A 23,133-nucleotide genomic window follows, 5' to 3' on the forward strand; every position below is an offset into this window, starting at 1 on the left:
TTTTGAGGAGGTTTCCATGGGGACCTCATGTCGACCTTTCACTGGTGATACAAAGACACAAATCAGACGGCCCACTTGTTGTTTTTATTGCTCCAGTATCTTTGTTGTTGTTCTCATTTTTACATCATATTTATTTTGATTCTTGTTTATGGTATCTAATCATTTTCTAATTTATAGTGTTTCACAGCAGCTTCACGTTTGTTTCCAATAAAAATCTCAACTCCTGTCCTCGACATTTTATTTAAAAGATTCTTTCCATCATTATCATTCTTCTTCTTATAATTATTATACCCATAAAGAAGCAAACAGGATACAAGGGGAGAGCGATGCAATGCCTTAACCATCCACTCAACCTGAATGGAGTTATGGTCAGTCCGCTGTATAGCTGTGAACTAACATGAATACAGAGGATCTACATCTCTACATGACGACTCTCTGCTTTCTGAAAGTCTTTTATTCCAATAATTAAAGTAGGAGCTCAACTAAACTGGAGAGGAGTCATTCAGTCATTCAGTCAGACCAGTGCAAGAAAGTTAAACAATGAAATTTGCTCCTGAGGCACCAGGGTCCTCGGACACACAAAAAATCCACCACAAAAAGCAAAATATCAATCCAATCTGTCGCAGTCATAGTACTGCAGGTTCTTCAGGTTTTTGTAAATCTCAGCTGAAATAAAGAATCCTGTAAACATCTCAATCAGAACAAACTGGCTCCTCCTGAAAGACGTTTCCTTTGAAAGGGCTTTAAAATCCTTCCAAGCCATTGAATCTGTGTCGTGTCAGTTGTGTGTTGTTTGAATATCAGTCCTCTCACCTTCCTAAGCTCAGTAACAGATGTTCCTCCTGGAAGAATCTCCACTTTGTCTGTTTCTGTTTGTCACTTACGAGCTCCCTGACACTTGTCAGAGTGGAGCGTCTTCCTCAGGGGAGCCATCTTTGAGCAGGTGATGTTTACGAGTGTGAGAGGAGATAAACAGGAAGCCCGCCGTCTGTTCAGTCTCTCCAGTCTCTCCAGTTGTAAAGTATAATGTGTTCAAACTGTTGCTTCAGAACAACCTGTCTGTGTCATGCCTCATCTCAAATGAAAGCATGCAGGTCATGTCACATGACACACGATAAATAACAAATGTTTCTGTTTTATTCTAGATTTGAATCGCTTCTACTTCTGACATTTTTCGCCGTAAAAATATTGTTGAAAAAATTTCCTCCTCGGCTCAAACGACAGAATCCCTCCTGTTCCTGCAACATTTTCAATGTCAAACATCTGCAGCTACTGTCAAACTTCACTAGTGAACGAAAAAGGTGCTTGTGTTAAAGGCTTTTATTGTGAAACAGCCGTGCACACTGCAGCAGGAAGTGCGGTCTCATCGACAGACGCTTCACACAGGATTGGAAAAACTGCAAACTAGAAGTGACAGGCGTGAATTTGAGAATGATGACAGTATTTCTGCACCACAGCGGGAGAGTGCTGAGGATGGTATAATTCCTCTGTAGTAGTGAATTAGTACAGTTTGACTGTACATTATGCTGAATTCATTCAGAAAAATGTTGAGTGCTGGGTGTGAAATTAAAGCCGGGGACCCGTCTGAAGTCAGCTCAACTTTACTCATAAAGTCAGGGCAGATCGGGGACAGAGGTCTGTCTGTAAGATGAACCTGTTCTACTCGCTTCAGTTGTGATAAACGAAGCTGTTACACAGTGTGTGTGTTCTTCTGCCGCTGTAAAAACTCCTCCATATGCTCTCAATATATAACAATAACTGATTAAAAAACACGGGGGCCAATAAGAGTGCGACCCCGTGCTCAGGCCCTCGGAGCAGCGATCTGTAGCTCTAATCACAGAATTTCGCGGCGGGGTGGTGTGGGTCGTGTTCGTCCTAATTAAGCACAAGAACTAATTGGCTCTGGTTTGAGATGGAGCTAATTGGCGAGCATGATGGGAGGAAGAGTTTGAGCGGTTAGGGTGGGTTGTGGCCGGGATGTAAGATCAATGGTGGTTTCTGCTAATAAGGCCTTCCTCCGGTGGTGGAGGTGCCGCCGCTACACTCGCCTCCAGCCCACATCATCATCATCAAAGATGTGATGAAGGTGGATCAGACCCAGCTGACTCAGCTGTCATCCCTGCCTCTGACTCTCAGTGACCGAAGCACAAACACCACCTGATGGTTTTCCTCTGATTCACCATCACACAGCATCACTTTGATTATTTTGGTGCCTGTCTTCTTTTGGTATCTTGCAACCTGTACTAATAATCTATCAATAGTATTGTTTCTTAAGGCCTGAAGATAATGAGGATAAACGCCTCTGACTGCAGGAACCTTTCCTCTAGCACCACCCTCAGGATAAACTTTACTTTTTAACACTTAAAAACATCCTTGCACTGTTTGTTGTATCTGTATTTCTGCCAGACATCACACTGTTTCTGTTTCAGTCTTTCTCACTGTGACGTTACGATACATCTGCTTCACTGCCACCAGCCCCTGAAAGTATCCGGAGCTATATATCACCTCCTGAGTACCAAGGAAATTTAGTTCCCGGACCAACACCAGCCTTCAGTGCCTGGATGGAGCTGTGTGTCCTTTATGTACCAAGGTGGAAAGTTAAGGTCCTGTGTGCCTCAGATAGACTGCCAGAGGCTGCTCTGGGTCCAAGCATCCTGGTCCTCTGCCTCCTCTGCTATCACTCCCTGCAGGACCTCCTGAAATATGTCCAGAGCCGGACGTGGTGGAGCTCCAGCTGCAGGTGAGATTGTCATGTTAATTTGTTGTGCCCTGGTATGTAAAGGTGTTAAGGGTGTGGATGTTTGGATGGTGGACAGTACAGGTTACAGATAACCACAGCCCGACCCTAAACACACCAAGAGATGCAGAAGATGCACAACAAACATCCACTGTTCTTCTCGCCTGACTACAGGGTTTGACAGTGACTAAACATGTTATGTTCCTGCAGAGAGAAAAGGGTCATTAGAGTCACTAAATCATTAGTGTGTTCAGTGTAGGATTTTCCATTGGCTGGTGTGATGAACATTTGCTGCCTCAGGGATGCTATCAGAGCTTTACACTGTTAGTGTTGTTTCATAAATCACAAAGAGCTCCATGGCAGAAGTGGCAGCAGCTTTGTGACTTCAGATTTCTCATCAGTGCTTAAGGGAAGTTTGAAAAGTTCTGGGGTAACCCCCCGGAGGAGGAAGTGCTATCTGTCGTCCTCTCGCTCCAGTCCCCTCGGCGAGGCGAGGCAGCGCCGCTGTCAGAGGGCCGTAACGCTGAATTCAAGGTTGCCTCTATTAGTCAAGGCTATTTAAAATGGAGTAGCCCTCCTGAGTTTTTTCCCCCTGTAGCCCTTATCTGCACTCCTGAGTTCCAGTTAACCCTGGGGGCCCTCGCTCGCCCTGACGGCCTCTCTCTCTGCATAATACACTCCGCTACCTTGGTCACCATTTTCCGGTCAAACTAATTAGATTTCAGAGTCCCCACTTGGGAAGATGTCAGTGGTATGAAATGGAAATAATTTCCAGATGAGTATCTGACATTTTACGCTGTCGACTAGAGTAAAGAGCCCAGGCGGATTGGCTCTCTCTTTCCCTTTTTTCCCCTCCTCCTCCTCCTCCTCCTCCTCCTCTTCTTCCTCTTCCTTTCCGCTCCATCACTTTAGTCGCAGAGATATGCTAAATCCTTGTGCTTTCCCTCTCTCTGTTCAGTCCTGGGTGATAAATGGAAGCGAATGTACACAAAAGAGAGCTCCTCTTTTTTCTGCTTCTGCTTGAAGTGTTAATGTGTTTAATTACTTTGAAGCTGGGCTTTGTGTGTGTGTGTGTGTGTGTGTGTGTGTGTGTGTTCGTGTTGCAGTTCGAGCTGCGGCAGGAAAACCTTCAATTAATGCCTTTTCTCTGTTGATGACAATGGCTCCAATTTATCTTATAGGAACAATAGAGGAGTGAGAGGAGGTGCAGCTGCTCTGAACGCTCAAAGACGTCCAGGAGAAAGCGAACGACGTGCTGCCGCTTCCCCCGCTGCAATCAGCGGTGACGCCGGCAGCCCACACACACACGAGGACACCTTACTTTAAGAAACATTTCACTGGGTCTCTGGAGGCTTTAAACACGACGCAGGGATCAGAACCTGATGTGAACTTTGGACTCTGCTCCTGGGTCAAGATCCAAAGTTCTGTACTGACATTAGTCAACGCTCCAGATAAATGGATGAAATTATTTTATATTAAGTCACAACAGCAAATTCATGCGACTGTCCCATGATTACATCCAGTGTTTCTGCTCTCTGTGGTCGTCAAATGACCCTGACCGATGAAGACGATCCTAAAAAAACTGAACTCTGTGACTCGTAAATGATGTGTGTTTTCCTGTTGTGTATATTTCAGACTTCCTGAACCTGTTCTCCTGTAAAATAAAAGAGCCTAAAGCTCGTCTGAGCTTATTACGACCTACAGTTACATCTTGTTGTTAAGCGACGTGGCGAGGAGGTTTTGATGGATGGAGGAAACCTCTGTTCACTTCCTGTTTGGACCCACGACACCTCCACAACCAGTTTTAACCCAAACCACCGTCTTCTCCTGGACCTAACTCAACCGTCAACCATGTGTTTATTACAGTTACCATGACAACCACAGACCGTATTCCTGCTTCATGGTTATGTAATTAATGTTTTTCTATGAAATAATGACAGTATTGTTTTTTTCCCAAACAAAGCCAAGAAATGATGCAACAAACACACACCACTGTGAACCTCATTCTGTATTCATGGTCTCTCACACACACACACACACACACACACACACTCTCCGTGTTCCTCCATCAGAGTTCAGTGTGATCCCGGTGTGTCAGCCTGTGCTGCACTCTCTGTTCCTATAAAGATTTTACAATCATCAGTTTAAAAAGCTTTTTTCCAGAACTATCTCCTCACCTCACGCTCCAGTAACACACTCACATTCACACTGAACTGTCTGAGATAATCACAGAGACAATGGAGACCGACAACATCATCAACAGGGAGCAAATACATTCTGTTTCTCTGTGCTGATGGTTTGTTTTTATGAAAATGGACTCTTCTCTTGGTCACTCTGTCCACAGCGTTAATATGAAGTGAAATGTCTCAGGTAATATGTGATGGATCACCGGGAAATTCTGAGCAGATTATTGATGTTCGCACAGAAACTGAAGCTTAAGTTTGATGATCCCTGAACTTTTCATGTTCTGCAGGACTGAGGTGAAAATATCTTTAAATGTGATTTAGTGGCAGCCTGAAGTTAAGTTTGTGTTTGTTAAATGGATGAAAGTTTAGGTTTGAATCTACAGTATTTATTTCTATTTGAAACCATAACTAAATAAATCAGGATAATAAGTTCAGTTTTCTCTCTCGATAAAAAAACAATAAAAAAATAAAAAAACAGACTGTAAATATGTTCTTGGCGATCATAACTTGGCTGGAATTATTTCTTTATGTTCAACAGTTTATCCATCTGTCCAGCTCTTCTGTGAAGCGTCTCTGGCCATATTGCAGTTTGCCAGATACAGCACAAGTTTCTCACAACATAACCTCACAGCGACAACTCGACAACACACTTCAGGAAGCTGCAGGGTCACAGCACCGACTGTTTCAGTGCACCTGCTAAAACCAGAGACTGGTTTTACATCTCTGTCTGTGCACAGAGAAAAAACAAAGGAGGTGGCTTTAGATTGATTTTTTTTACTTTCAACCATGCTAAGCTAGGCTAACTGTGTCCTGAGTAAGGCTGCAAAATTCTGGGAGATTCCAAGTTGAAAACTTTGCATTAGAATTAACAGGATTAAAGTGGGAATCTGCTAAACTGCAGGTTAGCCTGTAACAGGGAACTGAAATGTAGTTGGAAAAAAACATCTTGCAGCCTAACGTTGAGATTTCAAGTAAATTAAAGAATCGTTTAAAGTTCTGCTCACAAATTAATCAAAGGCAAAAATGTCTGTTTTTAAAATGTGTGTTAGTTTGCAGCTTCTGACAAAACAACATTTTTATTGATGTTTGTATAAGTTAGCCCAAGTTTCTAATCTCTTCATTTAATATTTCCAAAATTCCCCAAATGAACTTCTGGAGATTCGCAGCCTTTGTCCTGATCACATGAGACTGATTTCCTCCTCCTCCTCCTCTCAGTGTCAAACACTCACACTGTCACCCCTAGATGTCAATGTTTACACATTCATGTACACACACACACACACACACACACACACACATCACTTGTATCTGTCCTGTTGTTTTCTATCCTGATTCTGTTTCTTTGGCTTCTTTAATCTACATTTGAAACCCTGATGAGACGGAGGCTCGACGCCCTGCACTGTTTGCTCTGCGTGGAACAACATGACAACGTGTGCGGTCCCTGGTAAACAAATGAATACATAAAACTGGAGACATGACATCTAAAGCTGAGACCTGCTGCTTTTACCAAACACAGGTATTTTTTTTCTTTCCTCCTCTCCTTCCTCTGTTAGTTTCCTTCCTCCCCCCTCCACTCTCCTCTCTCTCTCTCTGACCCCCATGTCTGGCTCTGTGTGGAAACCTTGCCGGCTCTAATTAAACTTTGGGCAGATTAGAACTTTGCCTTGTCAGTCTTTATTCATGCTTAAACAAGTTATTACTTTTTGAGAAATTAAATTAGCCGGCAATTAATTAATCGACACAGAGCTGGGAAAGAGGACGAAGGGGAGGAGGGACGAAGGGAAGAGGGGAGGGAGGGAGGGAGGGAAGTGGTGCTGAGGGGGGATGAAAGTGGAGGAAAAGAAACCAGGAAAAAGGGGGTAAATAGAAGTCGGGTTTGGCAGAAAATGAAGGAAAAGGAGACACAGATTTATCTCAAAGACGGAGGAGAAGAAAAAAGAGGATATTAGATATTTAAATGTCATCCGTTCTTTCACTAATTAGCAGGAGAGAGCAATGACGATGAAAATCATTTCTTTTTTTTCCTTTCAAACATCAACATTCGATGCTCTCAGATGCCAAACTACCCTCCCTCTCCCTCCCTCCCTCCCCCCCGTCTCATGCAGAGAAGTTATTAGACAGACAACCACTCCTCCCCCGTTCCTCGTTTTCCAAATCCAAAATTAATTCACCCTCTGACTCCTTCTGAAGACGGAACAAAAACCAAACAGGCTGAAAAAAAAGATTCTCCACTTTGTTTCTTCCTCTTGCTCTGATGGGTTTTCTATTTTTTTCTTGCTCGTTTATTTAGCGGCGGTTTCTCCTCCTCTGCTCCTGCCTCTGACATCGACGTGTTGACTGACATGGTTAAAATTAGTCCCCCTCCTCCCCCCACCACCTCACCCTCCTCCCTCCCTGCTGCTTCCTGCAAGGTATGAATCCATTTCCTGTTTCAGGCAGTTGGTGTCGAACCAACCGACCAGACGACAGAGGATCTGATGCGTTCACGCAGGTACAATCACTTCCTGTTTCCACTTCCTTTCCCTCTCTGTCCACTTCCCTGTTTCCTCTCCTTCTTCCTCTCTCTCGTTCTCCATCCTCATCCTTTAAGAAAACTTCATCCATGTTCTTTTTGCTACAGATTTAGAAGACAGTCCCATACTGATAACTCGTCATCCAACAACATCTGAATGAAAAATATACGTCTCTGTCTTCCTTCCTTCGTCCTATGATCCCACTCAGTCTGTGTTCTTCCTCCCTACTCTCCTTTCTTCCATTTTCTTTCAGGTACCAGATCAGAAAACAATCCCACAGCCTGAGATGAAGCCTTCTGACTGTACATTTCATTTTCATCCTTTATCCCGTATACCTCTCACCTGAGCTGCACTCTCATCTTTCCTATTGTTCAGTCACTTCTCGTCGATCCAGGTCTAATTTATGCTCATCTCCTCTAACGTCTCCTCTCAGCCGATCAATACGCAGCTGCAGCATCTGCACGGGCTTTAAGGTTGTCAATATGGCCGCCGCCGCCGCAGCAGCAGTGGTTCAGATAAGGAGGACACAAGAGGAGGCCTTTGTGAGTCTGAAGGAGTCTGCAGCAGCTTTAGGTGTCAAACACATCCTGCTTTAATCACAGTTTTCTTTAAACTGTATTTTATTGAGACTAAATTCACATTTAATGTATAGGCACAGGTACATACAGGTGTTGTATTGATATTTAAAAGATGTTAAAGTATTTTCTTCACGCTGATAACATCATATATCATATAGCAGTTTGTTTTCGCTCCTCTCTGCAGCTTCATAAGAAAATATCAAACCCAAAAGACGCCACGAAGAATTTAAAATCACGGCTTAAACAAACTAAGTGAGGTGAAAACACAGACTCATTTGTCATTGTTGCTGTAACTGCTGCTGCTGTTGTTTCATCAGAAGCTCAGCGTGACGCACACGCCGCTGCGCCACCGGCTCTGACCCGAACTGTATGTTTACAAAGACGTCCTGCGCCGCATCCAACCGGCATCTGTGTTTCCTGCTCCGCAGCCGTCTGCCGGGTCACAGCTCAGGAGGGGAAACTGTTCCCGACTCCCATTAATTAACAGTAAACACCGATAAACTGGCTCTGCAGCATCAGGTGGACAGGATTTATAAAGATGTTGGAGCCTCCCAGAGATCAGACCGGTGCAGAAAGAAATAACCAAAGTTTTTATTTGTAACGTTTTGTATTTGAGAGCAGCGGCTGAGAATGAACCAAAGCAACTGCAATAGAAACCGCCTGAAGCTATATCAAGTACAATAACACAGCAGCTTCTCCCGACCATAAATATTTGACCAGTGCACCCTGGTGTGTGTGTGTGTGTGTGTGTGTGTGTGTGTGAGAGAGAGAGAGAGAGAGAGAGAGGTCATTAAAGATGCAGAGGAACATGGTTTGTGTTTGCTTTGAATGCACAAACTGACCTGAATACACAAACTCTGGCCGAGCTCAGAGCTGGCAGCCGCAGCACATCTGCATCTGTTTAAAGGGAAGTTCACTCTGATTTATTTTTTATTTTTTTACAAACTAGGTCTCACTTTGGTAATTATATGCAGCAGGCGCTCGTACTGTAAACTCAATCAGAGACAAACGCCTCAACATTCACGTCTGATCAGTTTTTTTTTTCTTAAATCAAAAATCCGGTCACTACATTCTCACTTCTGTCTGTACACAAACTCCTGCTCTCTGTGTTTAATCTGCTCCAGCTCAGCACAAAGGTCTGACCAAAGGCCTTTAACTCACTTCTGCTAAAAGATGATGTTCAGGAGCAGAATTTGATAAATGTCTGAGTCCGTCTGCTCGGTCAAACTGTGAACGTTTTCCTCTGTGCTGGGGAGAAGGCGTCTCGACAGGAGAAAATGAAAAAGGGAATAATGAGCTCCTTGTTGTGCTGTTTCCTCCTCTGAGTTTAATATTTTCTGGCTTGTGAACACCTGAGTTCATTGTTGTCTCTACATTATTTCACGTTTTAAAGCGTCTCTGCGGTCAGTTTAACGTCATAGGTGAGTTAGTTAACGAGCCTCGATCATCAGGGCTGTTGCTATGGTTACCTGCAGTTAATTAGAGTTGTCCTGTTCACCTCCTCACAGGCATAAATAAGAATAAAATAAATAAGAACCTTCATTAGAACCGTGGACTCTGCTTTAGCTTATCTTCAGTCGACCGCGCTGACGGCTCGTGCTGCTGTGATCACATCTGATGGGAATGATCGAACAAAACAACTGTGAGAAGCCCCGGATTTGTTTTAAAGAAAACTGATTTTCCCTTTAATGTTTCTGCTGAGATGGAGAGACGCGGCTCAGACGGACTTACAGACCTGTCAGTGTTGTTTTCCATGCATCAAACAATCACCAAGTGTTGCAGGTTTAAAGTGTTCCTGTTTACGCCTGTCTCTTGAAGTTAACTCACACACTCGCACATCAAACAGGAAGCTGAGACAGTAAACCAAACTGACCCCTCCCACCTCCCCTCCCCATAACTGAAGCATCGCCCCGACTGTAAATAACATCAACCGACCGGAAAATAAATAAATAAATAAATGAATGTGAGGAACCTGCAGATCAGATCTGAGAACGGACCGAATTAGCGGCGAGGTGAAATGAATCTGCACAGTGAAAGAAACGCCAACCAGTCAATTATTAATAGTCCAGAGGAAAAAAGAGCACACACACACACACACACACACACACTCACTAGTCACAGTCGTACTTACACCCCTATGGAATCGGCCTACTATGAAGGAAAAATTCAATTATCCTACAAAAGTGAATAAATTTGCAGCATCGCAGCCTGCGGCTGTAGCTCCTGCTGCCATTTCCCAGGATGCATTTGCAGGATCATGTGGAGGGGGGGCATAGCAAGGCGAGGAGGGAGGTGAGGCTCATTAATGGGACCTCACAATCTTTTAACTCTGTCGCTGTGAAAACACACTCAGAGCCTTCCATTGAGCAGAGGGAGTGTGTGAGTGAGAAGAAGAGGAAAGAGCTGTGCTGATGCTCCAGTTAAAACATCGAGCTGCTTCTGTTACTGTTTGATAAAAAAGAAATAAAACAGGACACTGAACAGCAGAAACACAGTAAAGTAAAACTGAACAGTCAACAGAATCTGAATCAGTTCCATCTGATCAACTGCAAACATGAAGTAAATATACTACACTGTATGTACTGCGTGTATTAGAAGATGTACTACATGAGTTACATGTTCCAGGAGATGCATATGTAGTAGATAAAAAGTACCTGTGGATACAACATAAACCAAATGTACTACAACATATTGTAGGAGATAAACTGATATACCAACACTAGCTCCTTGTATGTGTAAAATTACTCAGCAATAAAGACATTTCTGACTAGATGTACTACAACATGCATCACATGAATAAATGTAGTGTGTAGTACACGTAGTACCACCATGTGATCAGTTTAGTAAGATGTATAGTGATGATGAGAGGTGATGTGTAATATATGGACTAATGTACCTGACTGATAACTGATAAATAACTTTAGCACCAGATATTTACAAGAAGAAAGAAATTTTATTTTAACCGTGCAGGTTGTTAGAAGCCTGACAGTCAGAGGTGTCCTAAAAAGGCCACCGTACCTTTGACCTTTCCCCGAGCACCAACGCTCAGGACAAACTTCACTGGAGAGAGCAGTGGTTTAATTTTTCACCCGCCTCAGTGTGACTGACAGACTTCAGTCCTGTGAACACTTTCTGTTTTCATGTTTTCTGTCTTTTCAGTGGCTCTGCTCTGAGCCACTTCCTGTTTTGATCCGACAGAAGCGGTCTACCTGCGTCTGACTGACGGCGTCCCCGCCCCCCCTCACATGGCTGAGTGATGCTGCAGACAGATTGATGCTGACATGTATGACCGCTCGCTGAAAACAACATGTGACAGGTGTGTTGAGCGGCGGCGGCACGATGACAAGCTGCACAGCGTTTTGTTGTGTTCAGGTGTATTAACTTTGCCTGATCTCATGGGAAATTTGTACCTATTTATGCTACAAGAAATGCCAGCATCACTTTGTCGTTATATGTACAAGAAGTTGAGGAGTAAATGTCGACGCGTAAAAAAAAAGAAAAAGTGACAAAAACTGGAGCACAGGAAGAGAAGATTCATTCTCCGTCTCCTCGTGGAAACACTTGAGCAAAACGAGGAACATAATAAATTATAACTACCCTCCTTTTTTATGTTTACTCATAAATTCAGACGACACCAGAGATTTACATCAGAATACGTCCTTATTTCAACAGTGATATTTCCCTATTCCTCACACTGAAAGAAAGCAGCTCGACTGCCTCTCAAATCATCTTGAAAAGGGACTGAAACTGTGCAGAGAGATAATTTTTACTGAGAAAAAAAGAAAAAAAAACAGGAGGAAAGCTGCAGATAAACTTCCCTGTCAGACTTTGTGTCATTTTCTACAGTGAGACGAAGTTTGCTGAATTTTTTCTTCTTTTTTTAATGAAGGAAATAAAGTGTGACAGACATTTTCTTCTCCTCTCCCCTGCTGGAAATCTAAAAGTAACAGAAGTGGAGTCCGTCACTGTGCATCGAGGCTGGAGCTCGGCGATGCTGCTCTCTGGAGGGAAAACTGCTTCACCAACTAAACTTCATGCGGAAAAACTGGTTCAGTGCAACTACAAGCCGGCTGGAAAAGCATCGACACTGTTGCATAATGCAGAGGAAAAGAACGGAAGTAAAGTTTATTTACTGGATATGGCACGTTTCGAGAACAGACGTAACAAAGTGCTTCACAGTACGAGACAAAGGCAAGACGTCAAACACAGACAGTAATAAATCAGATGAGTCTAAAGTAGGTCTTGAACTACTTTTTAAAATCCACAGAGCTCCAAAGTTTAGGAAACCTCAGTGTTTTTAGACTTTAAATTAGACCGGGCCCTGAAAACACTTCACACGTCGATCACGGGTCAACACCTTCTACGATTTACGATAATATTGGACGATTCTGTGGATTTACTCTCCAGTGCCAGCACAGGAGGAAGTGTGCTCTTAATGTGGTGAAGCAGACGGTGGGTGTGGTGGTGGATGAGCAGGTAGAGCCTCCAACTCTTGTGCATTTTAATTCAAACGTCTGCTTCCTGTCACAAACCAACAGCCCGACTTTATCCACAAGTTTCAGAAGCTTAACCTCAACCAAACTGTGCGGATATTATAAGAAATTCTAAAGCGTTAACATTGGATGTTTCAAAAATGTTGAAGAGGAGGATTTTGTAAAATCATTCACTATTAATGTTTTGTAACCTTGGTGGAAACTATTAACCTCAGAGTTCTGACAGCACTGAGTCCGTCCAGCAAACAATCAGAAGCCAACCTGGACAAAAAGTCCTTAAGAATTCACCTATAATTCCACGATTACAGATGAGGATGAATAGTCAGTCTCTGAGTCAGGACACTTCAACAGCATAGAAAACCAGTGCAGTGAGATCCAGCAGCTCTGAGAGAGAACACACAGGAATACATATTTAACAAAATAAAAGCCTCCAACCACAATAAAGTGAAAGAGTGCCTCGACAGAAATGAGACTAAAATCCAAACTCTGCCTTCTCTTTCTTCTCTCTCCACAGTGTTCAGGGTCTGACTGGTGCAACCTTGACAACTGAAGAAGTGAATAATAAAAACCCATCATGATTTTCTCTGAATTAAAACCAACAATCTGGCGGTCGGCTCTGGTCTGACTTCTCTCTTTGAGGCACTAATTCATTAAATGACAGAAAATAATACGGGGAAATACCAAAAAGCTTTTTAATTTAACCTCCAAACGACTGCAGGACTGAACATGGAGAGAAACTGAAAAACCAAAACATCAACCAGGAGTGTCCTTCTCCCATCTCTCATCCTTCATCCTTCATCCTTTCCTTATCTTTTACTTTATTCTCTTCTTCTTTTATCTTATTTCTGTTTTCTGCTTCACTTTGTTTCAGTCTTAAATCCTTTGTCCTTCCTTTCTTCTGTTGCTTGCTCACTTCTTTTCTCCATCTTTCTAAACTTTGTTTCTGACTGCATCTCTCTCGTTTGTTTCTCTGAGCCCTGATGTTCCATCAGTCTCTGTTCTTCCTCTCTGCAGCATCTACAGCCAGCGGGGAGGAAGAAGGACCAGACCTGCTGAGATCAAAGTTGACTCTTTCAGTGTGTGAGTGTGTGGAGAGAGGCAGATATGCAGGTACACTCCTGTTACTGTACAAAGCATAAAGAGTGTCTGTGATGTTACCACATCTCACTTCGGAAATGATGAACAAATAAAACACAAAAACTCCAAAAACTACTTAACCGTCCATGTCAGAAGAAAATGGGAGTGAGAGTCAGGCCTGAGGAAAATGCTAATGACGTGTGAATAGTAAAACCACCAAATCAGATCCTGTCAGGAGCTCTGCTGCCAGAACATCATCTGTTATTCTGTGCCTCCAATTTTGAGTTTCATACACAGTTGTTTTCAAGGACGAAGCCAATGCTGGAGGGAAACAGTGTGGTTGAGAAATTGGATGACAATTTTTCAAATTGTTTGGGCTTGACTTTGAAATTGTTCAAGAAGTGAAAAGGTTAAAATATTTAGTAGAAGTTGTTTTTCTACCAGATCCTGGATAAAGTGAAGGAAGAGGATGAAGGCTTTGTTAGAATAAGAAGCAACAAGGTCTCAAAACTAGCTACGAGCTGTACAGTCTGATCTGAGGTCATGCCTCCTGCTGCTCCCACAATCCTGCTCGATGGTTCTTATATTTAAAATGTATTAGTTTTATTGCTATTACTGTTATTACTATTAACTGCCATTATTATTTTAATAGCTATCATTGCTATTATTGGTTCTGCTCGAGGTTTCTGCCTCTTAAAGGAAGTGTTTCCTCTCCACTGTCGCCTCGTGCTGCTCATGGTGGGAACTGCTGGGTCTCTCTATAATAATGTAAAGAGTACAGACCTGTTCTATATGTACAGCGCCTCGAGATAACGTCTGTTGTGATTTGGTGCTATATAAATAAAAATATACTTGAATGCTGCTGCAACAACCTCCAAGAAAATCATGTGGGAACAGATCCAGAAAAACCCTCCAGCCACGGACGACTGGACTCCAACTGTCAGTGTAGAAAGAAACCACATCAACCCACTCGTTTAGCTCAACAATATCAGCAACAATAAAGTTCCAGAAATTAAAAAAAGCTACTAAAATCCATCAATCAGTATCAGTACGAACTGATTAATCATCCAGTTCAAACTTCTGAACATGAAGTGTCCATTTCAAGCTTCTAATATCTGAGGAGATTCGCTGCCGAGAAACAACACACACAGACCCAGAACATGTTCGGCTCCTTCACTGGAAAAGACAACAGTGACTAATCAGGCATCATGTCTTTGCTCCACTGATCATTTCCAGAGGAATTTCTGATATTTTGATATTTGATGTTTGTTGTTGTTCCCAGAGAAGAAGCTGGAGCTCGAGCTGTTTTCTTCTTCAGCTGTAAACTCTGTGGGTTTGTGGGAATTACAGAGTTAAAAATACAACACAACCAATGACGGAGAAGGAGAGAGGGACGGAGAGAGAGAGTGATACGGGGAGGGAAGGAGGGAAGGAAGGAGGGGAAGTGGTAACACGTGACGATGAGAGAAAACAGTTTGAGTTTGAGGCTCCAGAGAGGTGACTACGATTCTCTGCTTCAGGCCACAGCTGACCTCCACACACACACACACACACACACACACACACACACACACACACACACACACACACTTTCTCCCAGTGACCCACTACATGTCTCAGAGCTACTACTCTGAGTTCAAAGGTCAGCAGAGCGCCTGCAGCCAAGCCTGAACCAAACATACAGCTCAGTGTGTGTGTGTGTGTGTGTGTGTGTGTGAGCATGAATCAATAGGTGAATCTCACAGGACGGCACTGACTCACACTGTACCTGCACTGATGTGTGTGTGTGTCAGTGTTTATATTGAGTTTAATGTACAACACAGCAGAAGTATTGTGTTAATATGCAGCATGAGACAGAAGCACAGGACAGTTTGAGATGTCAGCAGAGGATCAGCTACCAGGGTCCTTCGACAGGCTGTGATTGGATGTCGTCTACATTCATGGTGAGAAACCTCAGAAAAATCGACATCCTTACAAACAAAACAGATTTTTAGCAGATTTTCCATAATATTAAGTTGTTTTTCTCAACAAAAAGGTTGATACCACAACAGCAATGACAACGACACGAGTGAAACAGGGCCAGTGATATCCTCTGTGTTTAAACGGACTGAGCAAACTTTTTTATCATAGAGGTGTTCATACAGCTCATACTATTTATACAGTTTATAAATAATTACATAATTATTAAATAAATGTAGTTGAATCAGAGATAATTAAAAACCTAGTGTAATTTAGCTTGTAAATGTCTCGTTGATACATTTTCATTGAGCACCTAAATTATTTTAAAAAGTTAACGTCAAGCCCTGTCTCTTCACAAATACGTCCAAAAATAACGTCTCTAATGAACGGAAAACTTTGCATCATAGTATCAGAGAAAAGTGGAGAAAATGTAAATCACATCAGTTTGACTTTTATTATTGTTAATCAATACAGACTCTGTTAACGAATAAATAAAGTCGTGTTGTCTGGTGACGGCAGCTCAGAGACAAACTGTGAAGACTGACAGGTTTCAATTAGTGTCGGGGGGGGGGGGGGGGTTGTATATATTGTTGGTGTTGATGATTCCATCCTTTTCTCTCTCTCTTCATCAGTTCAGACCATCTGTATGGACGGTGTTCTGTGAACGAGTTGGCAGGCGATGAGAGTGTGTGTGTGTGTGTGTGTGTGTGTGTGTGTGTGTGTCAGGGAGGGTTGCCAGATCAATAGGCAGCAGGAGCCCCAGTGACTTATGTGATAGATCAGTGCTACAGAGCTGCTGGTCGCACTGATAACACACACACACACACACACACACCTTTCTATTTATAGTCTGTTTACATTTAAACTGCTGCAGAAAGGTCAGAGGGCGCACATGCAGCCGTATATTACCTGTGTGTGTGTGTGTGTGTGTGTGTGTGTGTGTGTGTGTGTGTGTGGTAGCTCATTTGGATGCAGGGTGCAGAGCCGGTCAGCATCTTGTTTAGAGAGAGACCATATGTCTGCTACACACACAGAACACACACACACACACACACATCATTAAAACACACACACACACTCCTCAGTAAGTTTCTGATCTTATCAAACTTTAAAGACGGAGTCTGAGTCTGTACGTTGGTTTGATGTTATTAAAATGTTCTATAATGTTCCTATGTTGCACACTCATTAACCCGAGCTGCCTCCTGGAAAGGACGAGTCTGTACAATTAACCTGCAACAGCGAATGTGTTTTCGAGGAAATGTAATCAGCGGCCGGGTTCTGTTCAGTTCTGTTATTAATGGCAGCAGAGTTCCAGGAAGTGTTTGAGACCAGGTTCACATCCAGGGAGCAGAGGCCTGTACCACGGAGGAGAGTAACTTCAGGAGGAACTCAGCGACGTCAGGTGTAACTTCCCGATTAACCCGTACTACGACAGCTGCCGTGGTGATTTATTTATGGTTAATTATTTCATCCCGACTTGTTTCCAGCTGTTCTTCCCTAGGAAATTAAACATCATTAACAGTGGCCGCTCATTTTCAGAAATGTGACTCATATTCATCACATATTTTACATGTCCTTACATCTCGTATTACATACGAAGAATCCAGAGAACATGTGACAGCTCTTCTTGGCTTTGTTGGCAGGCACAGTTTTACTCTGACCCACCGTCACACCGGGTTGTGAAATAAACAGGTTGTGAATTTGAGGAATTAAGTTTATTTCTGAGGTCAAGTTCTCTGTTTCACAGCATCAACATACGTCAACCAGACCAACATACAGTGATTACTACTACTGTCTGTATGGCATGTCTGAGCTGAGCTGCAGTTTATAATAATTCCTGGAGGACTGAAATCTAGATCACATCTTAATTAGATCGACGTAGTTCTTTCCTGTCAGGGCAAAACTACTGTAAGAAAACTAAATCAGATTTTACTGGTTGTTCTCAGATGATCAACAGTCATCCTGCACTACATGTTAATCATTTCAGGACTGACACAGTCTGGTAATGTAAAGTTAACTGCTTGACAAAGCTGAACAAAGACGTATCTGTGAATAAATGACGTTTAAAAATATACAATGTTTAAATTAAGTTCCCAGTGGGATGTGTCTAATCTCTGGAACCCCTGGCTGACGCTGCTGTTGGTGTTTATCAACAGTCTTTCTCTCCGCTTGATGAATCTGAACTTAATTCCTGACTTTAGTATCACTTCTGAGGCGGGCTCGTGCGTTTTTGAGACGCTGCAGTGAAAATGATCTTCTTCACACTTCAGCTCATGCAATTTACATGTATTAATATATTTAGCGATTTAACACTTTAATAAATGGACTGTGAAGTGTCTGAAAGATCTTCATCAGTGTGGAATCGACTGAGAGTCTCTCATCTGAGTAAACACAGACTCTGAGCCAGAAACTGCTTTGGAAAATGGACGGCGATGATGTAAAGTGTGTGTGATTGCTAAGAAAAGTAAGTGATATGGCCCTTTAATCACTCTCTTCAGGAATCAGCGAAGACAAGGAGCAGGAACTGTTTGGTGTGAAGCATCATATTTACCAGCTGACACAAACAAGACAAGAAAAAAAAGAGAGAGAGAGAAAAGGAAATAAAACGCTGTCATGGAGCTTCACAGAGTTCTGTCACATCTACGACAGCGAAGAGGAGAGTGAGAAGAAAGAAAAGACAAAATAAAAGGAGGTGGACGCTGCAGGAATCTTCACTGACCGTCAGCGAGAAACAAACCTGCCAGTCGCTCCGTCACGAAAAACAAAACTGACAGAAGGCAGGAGGAGCACGAGGCGTTCGGGTGCAGCGGGGAGGACGTGAAATATTACAACCCGAGACAGAGACACAAAACAAGAAGTCAAACACTGACTGACTGTCCTCGTCCACCTCGAAACGTCCTGTCCGATACACTGAGGAGTGACAACCACTCACAACACAACACGACTTCTGCAAGGTGTTCTTACTCAGGTCCTCAGTTCAGATGACTGACAGACACCAACCAGGTAAACTACTTGCCTCAGGCTTTGGTCACATCAGTGGCTGGGAGGCTTCACAGCGGAGAGATAAAATGAAAAAAGGTTCATGCTGGTTTGATCTGATCTGTGAAAATCATCTGAAACTGAAGATTAGACTCGCCTGCAGTTAATCAATGAGAAATGATTCTTCATTTACCATCACACTGATGAAGGATCAATAAAGAAAATTCATCACGTGTGCTCAGATTATCTGAAAACTAATCTATTCACCTTTCTACATTTATATTAATCTCCAAATACATCTTATTATTTTATTTAATAAATCTAAACACATACGAGCTTTCAGCAGCATCTTAAGGTCTTCACTGAGCAAATGGAGCAAAAACCAAGAACCGTCCACCCAACAGGTGAACGTCAGTCACCTGAGCCTGAGACGATCTTGTCAGATTCTCCTGTGGTGTGAGGTGTGTTCAGAGTTTAACCTCCCTGATCTGCTCTGAAGATCGATCTGAGCCGCCCGATAAATATTAAATCCTGACACATCTTGAGGGAAGCCGAGCGCGCTCTCTGTGGATTTTCACGTGGAACGGAACGATAGCCAATCAGGAAGCAGACAAACCAACAAGTGAGAGGCGTCATCGTCCGCCATGTTTGCTTGAAAGAAAGTTGATGCAGTATACAGCTCAAAATCACAAATTTGCCTGAGAGGGTTTTATAATCCTTACACTCTGGATTCAGATAACAAAAAACTCCCCGATCACACTTTAAAAACGTACTTATCTACAGCAACAATAAATCATGATACCAGAGTTTTTGGAGTGTGAAAACTTGAGGAAACCTGCTAAGTCTGGGACAGGCTGATGTACATGAATGTTGGCTGTGACTGTTTCTTCTTCCCTCCTTTCTGCAGATTAAAGGTTTGACTTGATATTTTGGACCATGATATCACTCTCTGCCTCTGTTTGTCGGTATGTAACCGCCGTCATATTCTAATTTCACATTCTGTCAGGACTCGTTGAAGTTCCTGTTTTAGATTCCAAACTCATCCTCAGGTGTGAAAGTTTCCAGCAGCAGCCTGACGGTGACTCTGCCGTCCTGAAACATCGTCTGCAACCAGATCTGAGGCGGCGGCAGCAGGGGGAGGACGGAGAACATAAAAACTCCACTAAAAAGTGACTCACAGAGGTCAGGCGGCGGTTTGGACGATTGACGATGCAGCGTGGCCGTCAGTCCGTCCACGCTCTCCTGGTCGAACATTTGGCCCCGGTGAACGTCAACGCACATCAGCCACCCACCCTTACCCCCCCGCCGCCACAAACACACTCATACATACACACCTCTCTGAACGGGTGAAGCGATGCAGAAAATGGGATTCAGGTTTGTCCCTCCACAACCTTCCCCTCCGCTCATTTAGATGCGTTAACTTATTCGGACTGAACGCTTTTTACACTCAAATGATGCCGCTGTATCTCTCTATCGCACAGTTTCCTCTCACACAGAGTTGGGAGCATTTCACGCTCTATATAGGCCATCATTATTGGAAATGAAGAAACACCTCCCCTTTTAAAGATGCACTTTGTCGCCACATCTCATTTCCACTCGTCCTCCGAGTGTGTTTTATCTTCTGCAAGATAAGCAGGATAAAGAAAGCTCTTATCTGCCGAGTGCTAAGTGGATGAGGAGCTGTACTGTACGCCGTGTACGCGCTGTGTACTCGACTGGGTAAAGTGAACAAATAAGGCCGATACCAGCTAAATCTAATACTGCCCCGGGGCACATTACACCCAGAATGCAATGTGGCAGATGATTCCTTTGGCGGAGGAGATACGACGCACTCTGGGCTCAAATGAAGCAGAAAGTTTGGACCAACAGAGGAGAGGGTGAGGGATGGTGCAGATTCATTTTAACATTTTGTTTTCTATTGTCTGTGTGTGTGTGTGTGTGTGTGTGTGTGTGTGTTAGGGCTGTTCCTGCTGGAAGCCTGAACACTAAATCACAGTGATGCCCTGTCGACGCAGCAGCGGCCTCATTACTGCTCTGTTTAGAGGAAGGAGCGAAAAAAGAGATTCACATATTTGCATGATAAAAGTCCGAAGTCATCCCTCGATTTATTCTGTATATTTTACAGAAGATCAACTATGTCCAGGTCCAATTTTCACACACACACAATCAGCACAATAAGCTGAATACACAACAATAAGAAGACAAAGTCCACTGTCACTCACAGAGCTGATTCTGTACAAGACACAACAGCATTAGCAAAAAAAGAAGGTCGCACACTGTTGTATGAAACCTCAAGTCCAGCTACTTCCTACCCTTTACATCACAGCTGCTCTCTACACCTGAACTTCCTCATCCTCCACCTGCAAAAACAACAGACCAAAACTAAAAGTTTCAGCTCTGCCAGCATCAAAAACACACCAAAACCCCAAACTGCTGAGGGCTATAAGTGGAGCCACAACATGCTAGCAGCATGTAGCTCCTGGTTTGTAAACAGAATAAGTTGAGAAGGTATCTGTGAATATCTCCCAAATGATCTACGAAATCCTCGAGCTGGCAGTCGCCTACATTCGTTTAAAGCCAAGAACACAGGGGACCCACGGTTCACTAAAAACTGGTCTGCCGCCAGAGTACACATCCTGATCATCTGGTAAATTTACTAAAGTTTGTTAAAATCCCATGAAACTGACTTTAACGATTGTAAAACAAAGTTTAAACTGCTGCAGGGATGATGTTGTTCTGTGTTAGAGTTCAGCGCAGAAACAAACTGCAAAATCAACTAGAAAAAATAAACTGGATGCATCATGCTCAGACTCTGCTCGGCTATGGCTCAGATGGTGTTAAACAGCTCGCCCTCTGGCAGCCATGTTGGAAGTCAGCGGCTCTCATCAGCAGCAGCAGCTGATCGGGTCCCTGAACACGACTCTGCTAGCGTTCACGGTTAGTTCAGGCGGCGTTTGATCGGTTTGGACGGCTGCTCTGGGAGCGCCTTGTACCTGCTGCTGCCGTGTCATTTCCTGTATCGGCCTAAACACACACACACAGGCTGCCTCTAATAGACCCGTCAGCACGGTCAACATTACAACAGGCGGACACAGATTCAAACCAGATGTTCAGACGGAGAGAACAGTGTGAGCTTCAGATGCTGCTGTGAGGACACACTTCCTCGGCCGCTCTAATTGGCTGGCGCCGATCGGAGCCAGGTCGTTAGAGTCACCTCCACGCTCGTTAGATATGGAAATTTACAGGAACAGGGGCGGGAATAATTTTTTTACTTCAGTTTTCTTTGACCTTTATGTCGAGTGGGGATGGTCTCACGAGTCCTGACCACGAGCACAATCAGAGAGAAAATAACCAACACAAAAAAGAAAAAGGAGGAAGAGAGTAGGAAACATATACGTTTCTATTTTAGTCAGTACGTGGATTTTGAGTTGGGAACTGACATTATCAAGATCCAGATTAACTTTCATGTTTTAGTGAGGATGAAAACCATGTGATGTGGCTGAGAGCTCCAGATAAAAGCCAGTAAATAGAGCTGGAGTAAAGATTGTTTCATCATAAAACTGAAAAGTTCATTTTTTACCCTGGAAACAACAGGAGACAAAACAACTCCAACTCAGGATCAACTTACAAGCTTTTTCTGGAACTTTCAGCCATGTCACATGATCTTCATCAGTTTATCCAGTTTTTTTTTGTATGACCTACAAAATGAGAATTGTGTAGATACAGTTGATGAGCAGTACAGGCGTTAGCAGGAGTAATTCTCCTGTAACACAGAGCTGAGTGTTCGGTCTCTCGTCTGTTGTTCTGTGTTCAGTGACGCAGTAAAAAAAAGTCCAATGCTTCGACTAAACTGTGAGCCGCCCCACTGACTCCTCGACTTTTGGAGGACAGCCCCTCTAATTTCATGTTTAAAGTCTTTTAAAGTAATATGTGTCATTAGAGAGTTTGTGTGACAGACTGACAGGCTCTAACACAGTGCATGCTGGGATAGGCTCCATCCTGCGACCCCGAGCAGCATAAAGAGGATATAGAAAGTAGACGAGTGGATCATTTAAATGCAAATTGAATTAATCACTTTATAAAATGTTTCTAAATGCATCAATTAAGCAATCGATTGTAATGAAGAGCTGAAAAGTCTATAATTACCTCCAGCCTCTGTCCTCCAGCCCACATCATCACTGCTTTATGGAGCTCTGTGAGGAGTCAGACGGTGACGCGAGTAAATGTGGAGGAAGACATGATGGAGGCTGTTAAAGAAAGACCCTCGCTGTCATGTGAGTGAAATGATGGGGGCAGGATAATGAAGGGACTTTTATGCAGAGCAGTGGGTGTCACGGCGAAAGGCTCCTCTCCGTGAAGCTACAGTATAATGATGCATGAAGGGCCCCTTCATGTTTATGACATGATTGTGAGTGATTTATTGGCACCCCATGGTAATTAACATCAGATTATCTTCTCCGGGAAGCTGTGAAGTCTCACCGCCGCCGCCGCCGCCGCCATGGCTGGAAGTTCACTGTTGGCAGTTAACAATACAGACTGAAGCGTCTGGAGGGCTCCATTAGCACCTAGCCATATGTTAAACAGCAGCAGCTTCAGGTCCCACTGCATCAG

Source organism: Lates calcarifer, linkage group LG8, assembly GCF_001640805.2.
Source record: "Lates calcarifer isolate ASB-BC8 linkage group LG8, TLL_Latcal_v3, whole genome shotgun sequence".
Lineage (NCBI taxonomy): Eukaryota > Metazoa > Chordata > Actinopteri > Centropomidae > Lates > Lates calcarifer.